Source organism: Triticum aestivum, chromosome 6B (assembly GCF_018294505.1).
Source record: "Triticum aestivum cultivar Chinese Spring chromosome 6B, IWGSC CS RefSeq v2.1, whole genome shotgun sequence".
NCBI classification, from domain to species: Eukaryota; Viridiplantae; Streptophyta; class Magnoliopsida; order Poales; family Poaceae; genus Triticum; species Triticum aestivum.
The window spans coordinates 715,045,178-715,058,930 of NC_057810.1; the positions used below are offsets into that span (position 1 = coordinate 715,045,178).

Genomic DNA, 13,753 nt, shown 5'->3' on the forward strand with positions numbered 1-13,753 from the left:
TGTGTGTGTGTGTGTGTGTTAATTCCTGTGTGAAATTGATGCATGTTTTTTTTGCGAAATATTGATGCATATTTTGTAGGCACATTAATCATTTTTATTCCTGATAGTAAGTTCGTCTTGCCCAGCAGTTTGTAGATCTATCCTGCTTGCTGCTGATCTAAAGAAAAACTGCAAAAACTTCATAGTTCAGTTCCTCTTTTGAATTTCTGTTTTTTGCGATTAGTTTCTGTTTTTAGCACTCAAAACTGAAGGAACCCTCACCCGTTTCCATCAAGTTGTTACCTATCCATATGTGTTTACAGCAAGATGCAAATTGTGTGAATCTGAAATTACCTTCCTCATATTTGTTTGTAAGATATCTCTGAAGGCAAGAGGAAGAAAGCTCTATTCACCATCAGTGCTTGTAGACTTATTCATGTAAATCTGAAGCTTCCATTGGAGCTGACGTTTCTTTATTTCGGTGAGGCTGTTTGAAGAAGCTCAAGGTGGACGAGTCCAAGCCCTTGGAGCAGGTGACTCTGGTGCCCTTTGAGTTCGACCACGCCTGCATCTTTGGTGGTTACAGGATGCCCAGAAGGTAAAAGTGACATTAAGAAGGAAATAAGTGTATGTTTTATGTCTACAGATTGTGTCATTTCAGAAAAATCGGATTTTTTTGTGCCCAGGAACTTAAGCCAGTACAGAATAACAAGTGTATGTAGTATAAAATGCACTAGTGTGCATGATGGACATTTAGAACAAAGAAACAAATTGTGAGCAGTCACAAACGGCGTCGTATCCCATTGTCAACACTAACGTCTATAATCTTCAGCTATTAAACTTGTTTCCAGGGGGAAATGTTCAGCTGTTAATACCAAGACCACCATTTAAACTTTGCTTCCAGGGGAAAATCGGATGAACTGCAGCAGACATTTTGGTCTTCAGTTTCATGCAAACTCACACACTTAAAACATAAAAAAAACATGAGTCTGCAAATGAAAACGAACTAAAAAGATGTGAGGGAAGATTCCTATCATATGGAAGTAAGACACAATGCTGAAGTAGGCGCTCCCTGTTTCACAAACAGACAAGCAAAAGCAGATACAAGGTAGGGTCTCTGTTTTAGCAAACCACTGACCAACAGAGACTACGCGAGATTCGGTCATTCTGGTGACATTGACATGGCACATGGACATAAATCAGGAACCACCACGCACTCCCAAAGTGTATAGATCAAACGAACACCAACGCCCTGAATCAGCTCCTCGGGCCTCAGTCCAAAATCATCTCGACAGAGAGATGCTCTGCTTTCACTAGTCATGCAGAAAGCGCATTATGCATCGCCACACTTACATAGTACTCCCTCCGTCCCAAAATAAGTAACTCTCAACTTTATACTAGCTTTAGTACAAAGTTGAGTCACTTATTTTGAGACGGAAGAAGTACTAATAAGACCGATCACGGTAGAACTCACTAACTTCCCGAGATCAAAGCGCGAAGGAACATAGCTTCTGGTACCATTATCACACATCCAAAATGTAGCTGGTACAAAAAAACCTTTGGCGTATACATGACTTGCCAAATCGATCCTCTCAAACAGTACAGTACATTCAGTACAGTCGCAACACGCACGGAACATATGACTCCCAGGACGCGCACGCCGTAGTGGAACGCCGCAAGCGCCATGGCCGCGCCCTCCCAGAGTCCCTGGCCGCACGCGCCGTCTTGGAATGCCATGGCCCATTCTCGCCACGCCCTCCAGGAAGCCCTGGTCGCGCGTGTGCTCAAGCAGGCAGCAAGTGGCGGCGGAAGCAAGAACACACGGGGAGATATCCCCTGCAATCGTGCTCCTCTTCGACTCTCCAGGAACATACGGCAGCGGTGTGGGCGGCGAGGCGGGTACTCGCCGGATCCGGGCGGCCGCTGGTGCCCGCGATGCTGCATCCGCCTTCATGGAGGTAGACCGAGGTCCAGCGGGGCGGCTCAGCACGGATGGTAGGTGGACGTGGCGGTGCGGCAACTCGCCGGTGGTGGGGTGCCTGCTGGGGTTGGGCTCCGGCGGCGGCACGAGATATGGCAGTTGTCAGGTCTTTCTCTTTTTTGACAGGACTGGTAAGCGTGCACGTGCAATGCACGTATAACCATCAGGAAAAAAATCTTCTGCATAAACATATTTTTTACATGCGATACATAGTATATGAATTCTGCAAAGAGCAAGTTAAGTAGGGCATGGAGAGAATGGATTCTGACATGTAGACTAATTAACATGTTGATGAATTATATTCCCTCTGTAAAAAATATAAGAGCGCTTAGATCACTAAAGTAGTGATCTAAATGCTCTTATACTATTTCTTTACGGAGGGAGTATTTGTTCAGAAGACTTGTCGACTTACATGGAGCAGGGCGGCCTAGAACCAAACATAGTTACTCCTAGTTGATGCTATTCATAGAGATTTTCCATGGCTTGGTGAAGAATGAAACCGATGAAAATAAAAACAATAGGAGAGTGGTGATTTTGGCATAGAGCTTTTCTTTCATAGTAAGCTCCGGCAAAAACTGCGGTTAGGAAATTCATCTCATTCATATTTCATTAGCGTTGCAGACATGTAATTCATCTCATTCTTATTTAGTTAGCTTTGCAGATATGTAGCCAATTCATGTACAAATTCAGGTGACAAGGAACATATCACCATATCACCATATCATTTTGAAAATTGCATTATCTAATTGAACCAAAAGATCTGACCGTAGTGGGACTTTTGTCAAAATGACACATATGAGCCATCATCTCATCTCACGGAACCTTGAAATGTTGAATTTTTTATATCTAACCATAACAAATATCATTAGAAAATTGTACTATTTGATTGAACTACAAAAACTGCAAGTAGTAGGATACTGGATTTATAAAATCAACACGACACTCCTTCACAATTATGATGCTCCATAGGCATAAACACCTTTTACTTTTGTTTCATCTTTCATATCCCTCGCATGAATGATGAACCTGCACATATTGCCTTTTAAGAGAGATGCTTGAAAATGAACGAAACATGAAATCTTGAATATTGTTGTTGACGCCGCCAATCCAGTTCTGGTATGAATCCACAGTCCACACTTTCCCTACGATCCTAAGTCTGAAACAGTCAATAAGGAGTCAATCGAATACACTTCTACATCAGTTCTGCACAGGACTAACTGGAGCTTGTGCATAATTCTATTTGACTGCTAAAGTAGCATAGCAAATAAAATGAATACAACATGAAAAATAAAATATATAACCGCGCTTGCACTTATTTACCGTATATTGAGGTGCTATACATTACACTAAAAATTGTCCAACAAAATAACATAGAAAGGCTGCTGAAAATGAACAGTATGGCATGATGGCATAGAGGAATGTCACATAAAACTATAGTAAGCCCGCAGTTCAGGTTCTATGATTCTCTAATATTGGTTTCTCTAATACTGAAAGCAATAGCCAAATATCACTGCATAGTTCTTCCAGGGTATTAAAATGGCGGGCTCCCTTCAACATCCAATCTAAATGCATGCGACTCACTCAGAATTGCTACATGAACAAGTAATTATGCATGTATCCTTACTTGTCCAGAGCACAGGGGGCTCATGCCTATTAGCTCAGAATTGCTACATGAACACGTAATTATGCATGTATCCTTACTTGTCCAGAACACAGGGGGCTCATGCCTGTTAAAAATTAAATTGGCAAGATGTAGAGCCGCCTACTTGCCAGTATCACACATCATTTAAACATGAGAAGTAAATACACAAAGTTGAACCAAGGGACATTAGAATAACTACATACACAAAATCCAGTTTTAGCATTGCAACATATGAACTTAAAGAGAATTCCAGTCGTACCACTTAGAATTCAGTCTTCAGCACACGGCGTATCAAATAAAAAACCCAGAAGATTTGAAATTGCCTTCCTCCTAACGTCAAGCAAGGAATTTATAGGTGAGGTTTGCGATGAAGGTTCGGCAGGGCCATCCTGTGGTGTTGCTCCCGACATCAAGCAGCTACAGCCGCGCGCCACATAGAGAGGCTGAATGGCGGGGGCGACTGACGAGCAGCACGTGGGAGGCAGACAAACAGAGCCGGCTCAGGCACCGTGTGCCACAGGAGAGGCGGCGGGCGGGGGCCGATGGAGAACGGGCCGGCGGGTGAGGCATGGCAAGCGGCAGGAGCCACTTGAAAAAATTGTTTTACAAATTACTATAATGACTAATCGACATATACAAAAGCAATTCACATGAACTGGACAGAGGACTCTGTTCTGTATGTTTCTAAGTAGAAAGGTAACAAACAATCTAAGAAAATGAAATTAAGTTAATTCTCACTATTTTTGTTAGTATGATTTTTAAGCACAATGCTAACAGGCTACCGCACATACAGCTATTAGCTGAAAGAATTTGATTTTTCATCCCTTCACTCCCAAGAGATTAGTGGATGAACAGAAAACTGTCACCGAGTCCCCCATCTAACACTCTCAGCTAAAGCAACACAAATTCGTTGGTAAAACACCACAGGCACAGATCGAGAAGCGTGTGCTCACCAGATGGTTGGCCAGGATGACCTTGGCACCCTTCCCCATGAGGAAATTGATGGACGGCATGGAGTTGCGGATGCCATTGTCGTCGGTGATGTTCTGGTTGTCGTCCAGCAAAACGTTCAGATCGGCATGGAGGAACACCTTCTTCCCCCTGAGGTCCTTGTCGCCCAGGGTGCCCACGCTCCTCTTGGTCGCCATTTCCTCCTCGGTCTCCCCTTCCCTGCACCAAATCCGACGCCGTAGACATTAGATTAATCCGCAGAGGAACCAGATTAAGACGAACAGAGATTTACCAGGCAAGAAATCAATCGGGTTAATGCCAATTGAACATCACATTTCTGCCATTCGAAAGTGAGTTCATGAATCCTTGTGATTATTTTGTAGGTGTTCTCTACTGCACTGAATTCAAAATCTGCAAAAATAGAAAGGAAAAAAAAATAAGTTGCAGGTGTGTAACTAAAGAACCTCGTCATGTTATGACGGAAGAATCACTTATCCGGAGCAAAAATAGACTGGAGACGGGCATGCTTTTCATCCGTAACGTCGTCCATCTCCTATCCCTGGCGAAGAATTGTGGCCACTCATCTGTAAAGGATCGCACCGCCGCCGCCGCAGCACCTTGCCATCGTGAACCTGACATTGCAGAACAACGGCGCCTTGCACGGCCATGGGCACACAGACCAACATCCGCCTCCCGCACGGCCAGAGGAAAAGCAGCTCCAAACCACCATCCAAAACCAACACGGCCATGGGCGCCGGCGCCTCAAAGCAATGGCTGAACGCTCCACTCCTTTTGGACAGCCACGCACAGAAACCCATCGCCACCTGAAACCATAGCCACCTGAAACCCACGAACAGAAAACAACCAACGCCACCACATGGAGCTCTCCGCTCAAGGCCGCTGGTCCGAGCGCCATCTCAGATCCAACCCGCTCCAACACCATCTCCATCCACAACTCCACCTGCAGCACCCACTCCGGCAGCAATAGGAGGCAGAGCACGCCCCGTCTACTGCAGCAGCTCCCGACCGCCGCTTGTGCAGCCCACCTGGCGGAGATTCGCCGCCTCCATGACCGGGCGCGCCGCCCCCTCCGACAACCGCCGGGCGCTCTCCGGAGAACCGCCGCACACCAGCACCTCCTCCAAACTCCCGCGGCCGTGCTCCGCCTCCCTGTACGCACCTCATCGCCCACCTCCACACCGGAGAGACCACCACGTCGCCCACATGACGCCACTCGCCCGCGCGTGGGAGGCCCGTCGGAGCGCGCTGCCATCGCCGCCGGCGTCGACGGCCAAGGGAGCTCGGGGAGGGAGGCACTCGCGGGGCTAGCCAGGGTTAGCGCGTCCGGAGCCGCCACGCGAGCGGCTCGGGAGGAGGAATCAGTCCTTATTGATCCGGAGATTCAGGGAGCGGCATGCGAGGATCAGGACGCGGAGGACTAAAACTGGCAGACCACGGCGCGTCTGCTCGGCAGAACATTTGATCTCGGACGTTGATTTGGATGGCTGACTGTTGATGCAATATGGACAGTTGGATGGGTTTAAGTTGATTTGATCAAAGGATTCCCGTGAACAATTTACTCTGTGGAGTTAGGGGGAATCATGTTTGCTCTTTTAATAGTAGTATATAGAAGAGAGGGGAAGAGATGCATCCGACAGGTGGGGCCTTGGGCCACCTCAGCCAACTATCCACATAGGTAGGCCATGTCAGACCGACAGGTGGGGCCAACTTGTCGGTTTCGCTGTTTTCATGGGCAAATCAAACAATCAGTGCTCCGCGTTACACATTAGGCACATTCCTGGTGGTTTTTTTGTGCTCTGACTTAAATGTGAAGTTGTTACCGTAGCCCAAGTGTGGTGGTTTTGGATAAATAACTCTGACGCTGACGATCTCAAGCCTCAGCGTCCACTTTCCCCGCAGGTTCGCACTCTATTTCACGGAAAGGGAGCAAAGCAATTCAGGCTTGTCGCTAGATTACAAAGGAGAAAATTGCAATGACATGCCTCACCAGTGAATGCATAAATCACAATATACGAGCCACCCAATTCCTAACCTTTAATAGAGAAAATGAATCAGAGAGAGCTAAGAGCATCTTCAGCCGCGTCCCTAACAGGCCCTCCAGGCCCCTTTTTCGACGCCGATACCCAAAAAACGGCTCAGTCGCATCCTCAGAAGCCCGTTTTTCACCGGTTTGGTCTGAAACTGGAGCCGGTGGACCCAGGCCAAACCCGGCGTGCTGGGGGCGTCCGGGGACACCGGGGAAACCGATTTTGGCACGAACGGGAATAGGCCCGCCAAGCCAGCGACACGCCGCTTCGTCGTGCTCATCACCTCGGTTCCCACGGGAATCAATGCCAAGGCTGCCGCGCTGCCGCGCCAATCAGCCTCCATTGATGCCTCACGGGCGGCGTAGTAAAGGCGTCGCGACACGCGTCTCGCCCGCTCTCGCCACGCGTCGCCCGACATGCAGATTCTCACCGCCCCGCCGACCTCCCCGCCCGTGAACGCCACAGTCGCCACAACTCGCCTCCTCTCTCGCCTCGTCTCCTCTCCCCCTTCGACGAGCAATGGCTGAGCGGTACCCCGGCGACGCCGCGGCGGCGAACGGCTTCGGCTGCCGCCATCTCCACGAGGACGAGGCGTGCCTCCTCTACGAGGCCGACTATCTGGCGCCCCCAGACATGCGGGTGCCAGGCTTGTGGAAGCTGTGTGCCGGCGGCGTCCCGGTGCCTCCGGTGCCCACCTGGGCTGAACGGCGGGCCGAGATCGCCCGCATCCGTTCATCACTGACGGAGGAGCAGCGGAACGAGCCGAGGTACGCCGCCGACAACGACACGCTATGGACGATGTACTTCGAGCACCGCCGCCAAGACCAGATCGCCTCCGCCAACGGCACCATCCCCCGCGGCTCCTCAACACCGACGGGTGGAGCGAATAGTGGGGCGTGCCCGGCCGCACCCTCGAGGCCGTCCTCGACTTCATCGAGACCGGCAGCACGCCGCACCTCGAGTACTCGTCGCGCCCGTCCTTCTCTCGTCGCTGTTGTAGCCCCTGGACGCCGCGGGGATTGGAGGTGGCGACCTCCTCGTCGTCGGGTTACAGTATGCTCTCCTCCGGGTCGCCGGCGTCCCGGTGCCCACCAAGGCTGAACGGCGGGCCGAGATCGCCCGCATCCGTTCGTTGCTGACGGAGGAGCAGCGGAACGAGCCGAGGTACGCTGCCGAGAGCGACACGCTATGGACGATGTACTTCGAGCACCGCCGCCAAGACCAGATCACCTCCGCTAACAGCACCACCCCCGTGGCTGACTGAACGCCGACGGGCGGCGCGGATGATGGAGCGTGCCCGGCCGCACCCTCGAGGCCATCCTCGACTACATCGAGACTGACAACACGCCGCGCCTCGAGTACTCGTCGCGCCCGTCCTTCTCTCGCCGCCGTGGCAGCACCTGGACGCTGCGACGAATGGAGGTGGCGACCTCCTCGTCGTCGGGTTCCGGTACGCTCTCCTCCGGGTCGCCGGCGTTCGCCCCGTCAAGCTGGAGCCGCAGGAGACACCGCTTGGACACCGCATGCATAGCGGCACCCTCGTCATCAACGAGGGCGTCGGCCCCTCCCGCGTTCCTTCCGCCTAGTCTGCCAAAGACCGAGCCGGGGTTGCTCCCCGTCAAGAAGGAGCACGCGAAGATGGCCGCCGCCGACGAGACCGCCCTCAAGTGGGCGAAGGCGGACTACGCGCTCGAGCAGGTGGCGCACCAGCACCGGGCGTACGAGGAGATCAAGGCCCGGCACCGCGGTCGTGAGGAGGGCGGCGTCATCGTCCTCGACAGTGACGAGGAGAACGCGCCTGGGCCGTCCAACCCCCCGCGCGTCGGCGACCCTGGTCAGGGGTGCAGCAGGGATGCGGCGGCTCCAGCGGGACGCAGGGCGGTGGCGACGATGGCGACGACTGCACCCGGTTCTACAGGCTCCTCGGCATGTAGAAGGCGGGCGGCGGCCGCGGCGTAGTAGGGCTAGGCGTAGTTTGTTTGTTTTCTGTTTTTTGTACAAATTGAATGAAAAATCATCGAGTTTGTGCCGAATTCGCCGAATTTGCGCCGAGTTGGGGGCGGCGTGGGGGCGACGACTGGGAACGCAATCGCCCCCACGCCGAAAGTGAGTGTCGGCTCGGCCCCGGACGGCACTTTTTCGGCGTCGGGGGTGCCGAACGGCTGGAGATGCTCTAATTACTGAACGTGCCCGTCTGCCGTGCCGTGCTCGCCGCGATCGATTGTCCAGATCATTCGGCCACAACTTGACTTGACTAGAAGAAAAGTATGCATACAGTATTAGAGAAAAAAGAAAAAGAAAAAATCTGATGAATTAGAGAGGTATGCATACAACATGACAAAGACCAAGACGTGGACTAGCTTTGCTTTTAGACCATAAATACAATGGGAGTGGCCGGTAATTGGCCAACATGACAAATCCTCATGCTTTTAGACCATTTCTGACCAATATGGTTAAGCTTGTGCTACTGCTTTGTCTATTGATCTCCCAAACAACATCCACTCCCCATGTTCAAGTGAGTGCATCTGGAGCCTGCATCAGCAGCGAGCGAGATGCGCTTCTATCCTTCAAGGCAAGCCTCCTGGATCCTGCTGGCCGTCTCTCGTCATGGCAGGGTGAGGATTGTTGCCAATGGAAGGGAGTCCGCTGCAGCAACAGAACGGGCCATCTCATCAAGCTCAACCTCCGCAACATCGACATGGAAGACTACATGGGCTACTACATGGACAACATGGGCTACTACATGGACAACATGGACTACTACATGTACGACATGGGCTACATCAACATGTACGACTACAACTACCCGAACAGGAGCAAATCATTGAGCTTGTCGGCAGGCGAGATGAGCTCTTCTTTGGCTACTCTACAACACCTGAGGTATCTTGATCTGAGCTGGAATGACTTCAATGGCACAAGCATCCCTGTCTTCTTGTCTTCTCTCAAGAACCTAAGGTATCTCAACCTCTCGTCAGCACGATTCAGTGGGAGAATACCTTCCGAACTTGGCAATCTCTCAAAGTTGCAATATCTTGATCTCAGTTGGAATTATGATTATTATGGGAATAGGTCTTACATAGTGGATCTTGCATGGTTGCCACGTCTCTCTTTGTTGAGTCATCTTGACATGAGCGTTGTGGATCTTAGCTCTGCGAGGGATTGGTTTCAGAGGGTGAACATGCTTCCTTCTCTTACAGTGCTTGGCTTGTCCGATTGTGGACTCAACAGTACCATGCTTGCTAGTATACCACTTTCCAACCTCACACATCTCCAAGTCCTTGATATGTCTGGTAACACCTTCCATACTTCACTCAAGCATGCGTGGTTTTGGAATCTCACAGGCCTTAAGGAGCTTCACCTAAGATATTCTGGCTTGGAAGGACCCATTCCTAGTGATTTGGCAAACATGACGTCGCTTCAAGTCATAGACGTTAGTGAGAACGATCTCGTGGGCTTGATACCAAAAAAATTAGAAAATTTGTGCAATCTGAGAAAAATGAGGTTCAATGATAACAACTTAGGTTCGACCCTAGAGGAGTTCATGGGGCGATTGCCAAAGTGCTCGTGGAATACACTGCAAGAATTCTCACTGCGAGATGCAAATATGACCGGGAATCTACCTGGTTGGATTGGGAACATGACCAATCTCAGTGTTCTTCAAGCATCTGAAAACATGTTAACTGGCACTCTACCTATAGGAGTTGGAGCACTGAGTAATTTGAAAAGTCTAGACCTCGTGTACAATAACTTCAGCGGGGTCCTCTTGAAAGAACAATTTGCAAGCTTAGACAAATTAGAGTTTATGGGCCTCGAATACAATAATTTCAGCGGTGTGCTTTTGAAAGAACAATTCACAAGCTTAAGAAAATTAAAGTTTTTGGGCCTCAGCCACAATAGCTTCAACGGTGTGCTCTCGGAAGAACAATTTGCAAGCTTAGGAAAATTAAAGGTTTTGGACCTCAGCCACAATAACTTCAATAGTGTGCTTTTGAAAGAACAATTTGCAAGCTTAGGGAAATTAGAGCTTTTGGACCTCAGCTACAATAATTTTAGTGATGTGCTATTGAAAGAACATTTTGCAAGTTTAGGCAACTTAAAGGCTTTGTGGCTCAATTACAACAGCTTCAGCGGTGTCCTCTTCAAAGAAATTTTTGGAAGTTTAGGCAACTTAAAGGGATTGGATCTCAGCTACAATAAATTTAGTGGTGTGCTCTTGAAAGAACATTTTGCAAGTTTAGGTAATTTAAAGTTTTTGGACCTCAGCCATAATAAATTAAATAGTGTGCTTGTGGAGGAGCATTTTGCAGGCCTATTGGATTTAGAGTATTTAGACTTGTCGTACAACCCTATGAGATCAGGTATCAACCAAAAATGGGTTCCTCCATTTAGATTGAAGGTTGCGAAATTCCGATCATGCCAACTAGGGCCCATTTTTCCAGAGTGGCTTAAATGGCAATCTGAAATTGATGTTCTTGTTCTCAGTGATGCAAATCTGGATGATGTTATTCCTGATTGGTTTTGGGTGACATTTTCCCGAGCTTCAACCTTGCAAGCATCAGGAAACAAATTACGTGGCTCATTACCAGCAAATCTACAACACATGTCAGCTGACTATATACATCTCGGGTCCAATAAGTTGACAGGTCAAGTTCCACGGTTGCCTATAAATATAAGTCGACTGGACCTATCTTCAAACTCTTTATCTGGGTCATTGCCGTCAGAGCTAAATGGTCCAGCACTCGAAGACTTGATGCTTGCAAATAATCAATTATCAGGCACCATCCCGTCGTCTATATTCCAATTGCCTTTTTTGTATAGGTTGGACCTATCAGGAAACCATTTAGAAGGAGATGTTATGCAGTGTTGGGAGGAATCTGATGCAAACTCTACAAGTCAATTTGGTTGGGGCTTGTTCAGCTTGGCCCTAAATAACAACAATCTGACTGGTCAATTCCCTAAATTTCTTGCAAGGTCATCACAATTGATGTTCCTTGACCTTTCTTACAATAGGTTATTTGGAGGATTGCCGGAATGGTTGCCAGAAAAAATCCCACAGTTGAAAATATTAAGAGTGAGATCAAATATGTTCAGTGGTCATATTCCTAAGAGTCTGACTTCCCTTCACCGTCTTCATTATTTGGACATAGCACATAACAACATATCAGGAAGCATACCGCGGTCTTTGTCAAACTTGAAGGCAATGAAGGCAGTGGTGTCACATGACACGAAGGATTACTACTATGAAGAGAGCATCCCAGTAATCATGAAGGATCAAAAGCGTGACTACACCTTCGCGATCTACAATCTATTGGCAATTCTTGATTTGTCAAGTAATAATTTGGCAGGAGAGGTTCCAGAGGAGATAACTCTACTCATTGGAGTTACCAGCCTGAACTTGTCAAATAATCAGTTCATAGGAACAATCCCAAATCAAGTTGGTGATTTAAAGAGGTTGGAGTCACTCGACCTATCCTACAATGAGTTTTCTGGCGCAATACCATCAAGTTTGTCAGCTTTAACTTATTTGAGCCACTTGAACTTGTCATACAACAATCTGTCTGGTGCAATACCATCCGGCCAACAGCTACAAGCTCTTGATAACCAGATGTATATCTACATCGGTAACCCTGGTCTTTGTGGAGATCCTGTTGGCAGGAGCTGCTCAACACATGATGCAGAGCAAAGTGGCCTCGAAGATATAGATCATATGCCATCTGTTTATCTTGCCATGAGCATTGGATTTGTGATGGGTCTGTGGACAGTTTTTTGCACCATGTTGATGAAGAGAACATGGAGGCGCCTTCTTCCAGTTTGTTGATATGATGTACGACATGGTTTATGTGCAAGTGGCTGTAAGGTGGGCTCACAAGATGGACAAAACTCAAGACGGTGCACCATGAAGTGCCCAACTCCTGTGAAAGCGAGTTTGTATCTATATGCTATTTGTATGTTTGCACCATGCTCTATTTGTGTACCTCTAAAGGGGCCTTGGTGGACGTCTGCACTGTACGGTATTGATATTTGTGTATGTTTGTACTATAGCAAATGAAGTGTATGTATATGTTTTGTTGGATTATTTAAGATGAAGAAAAGTGCACAACCCTGTAACCTCACTCTAACTTCTTGGTGTTGTTCAGTTTGCTCTGTACTAAATATTCCCTGTGAGTAATAATTCATCAGCATAGTAAAAAAAAGGTTCCTGTTGGCCGATATGTGAACAGACTTATTTGTAAGACATATATCAGGAGGCAAGAGTTAAAAGGCTGTGTTCACCATCAGTGCTTGTAGCCTTACTCATGTTAATTTGCAGCTGCTATTTCCTTTGGTTTGCCACACTGTATCGACTCGACCTTGCTTGCCGAAGTGCGTTTGCGAGTGAAGGGGAGGATGCTCAAGGCTTACCAGTTCAAGCCCTCGGAGAAGGTTACCCTGGAACCATTTGTGTGTGCCCGTGCCTGTGTCGTTGGTGGTTACATGATGTCCAAGAAGCAGAAGTGAAATTAAGAAGAAAATAAGTGTTTGTTTTATGTCTGAAGTTCGTTTCATGTCAGAAAAAACACCAACCATGTTTGGAGACCTTTGTCCTCGGCTGTCGTTTCCTGGAGAACAAAACCTCTTCAGGACACGGCTCTTCAGCACAAGGGGTGCTTTGCTTTGGGTCCTGTGTGGCATCACTTCTTTTCCCCTTCAGCTTGTGCTAGCCCCTAATCTCCTGGTTCCATCTATAACCCCGTTACCTTCAGTATCCATGGGTCATATCATGGCAGATTATTTTGTACCATCGAATAGTCAACACTAACATCTGTAATCTTCAGCCATTAAATATAATAAAAACAGCATTTAAACTTTGTTTCCAGAGGGAAATCGGATGAACTGCAGCAGACATTTTGGTCTTCCGTCTCGTGCGGACTCACACCGTTAGAACATCCAAGAAAGCAAGAGCCTGCAAAAGAAAACGAACTGAAAATTTTGAGGGTAGCTTCATATGGTAGTAAAACAATGCTGAAAGTAGGCGCTCCCTGTTTCACAAGCAAACAAGAAAAAGCAGATACTTATATCATATAAGGGTCTCTCTTTCAGCAAAGCACACCCCAGGTTCAGCAGAGTGTTAGAGGTTCGGCCAGTCTGGTGACATTGACATGGCACATGGAC

General features: G+C 48.3%; 1 long non-coding RNA gene and 1 pseudogene across 1 annotated transcript; one reads left to right on the forward strand and one right to left on the reverse strand.

The window, feature by feature from the left end:
• Positions 1–2,779: 2,779 nt before the first annotated feature.
• Positions 2,780–5,905, reverse strand: LOC123139934 (uncharacterized). Its single transcript, XR_006469702.1, has 3 exons — positions 4,846–5,905; positions 4,556–4,772; positions 2,780–3,116 (listed from the first exon to the last, which is right to left on the reverse strand). It is a non-coding gene; the product is annotated as an uncharacterized lncRNA (long non-coding RNA).
• Positions 5,906–9,050: 3,145 nt separating this feature from the next.
• LOC123139726 (receptor-like protein EIX2) lies at positions 9,051–13,099 on the forward strand (annotated as a pseudogene).
• Positions 13,100–13,753: the final 654 nt, after the last annotated feature.